This window comes from Tigriopus californicus, chromosome 5, assembly GCF_007210705.1.
Source record: "Tigriopus californicus strain San Diego chromosome 5, Tcal_SD_v2.1, whole genome shotgun sequence".
Taxonomy (NCBI): Eukaryota; Metazoa; Arthropoda; class Copepoda; order Harpacticoida; family Harpacticidae; genus Tigriopus; species Tigriopus californicus.
In genome coordinates, this window is record NC_081444.1 from 14,871,182 (window position 1) to 14,871,888 (window position 707).

The window sequence follows — 707 nt, forward strand, 5'->3', positions numbered from 1 at the left end:
AAAATCTGGATGATTCTGTTTTTTTTTCCTGCATCCACGTCACATTTGATAGCGTTTATTCCAACATGCCAGAGACTCATAAAGTACATTACACACTTGTTGTAATTGTGTGGACTTGAAATCCAGAGATGCATTGCCATTCGTCATTTGGTACTTTGACTGCGTGGAAACGCCCTCTCAGTAATGAATCTCATCGGGTCTTCTGTTGTTCACGCCTCGACGTCTGTCAAATGCCGTTTTATTGAACATCCCAAATTTAGATTCACACATTAAATATATCTATCTTGATATCGATAACGATCAGATGTTCAACTTTAAACTGACTGAAATTGAGATGTCGATTAAATTTGTCTAGGAAGCTCAGGATTTGTCTCCGTTTTGTACTGCAGCGCATGTACTACAAACTACAATGTCTCTTCTTTGGTCGTCTGAAGGGTGGAAATTTTTGGTTAATAGCGTTTCCTGGTAAGCAATTGCATTGATCGTCAAGGTATTTTTTGAGGTCTCCACCCAAACTATTGTTCATCAAATCTTTGAAAAGATCCCCCTGATTTAGGGAAACCTAAGCCAGCTTGCCCTCACGAAAATAGAACCTCGTCTTCTGTCCTGAACACTGAATATGCGTCACATCCGCCTTGGCCGTACAGCAGGTCGAATGGTTGGTTGGCTGGTTTTGCGAAGAGGCGGTCGAACACCACAAGTTTGAG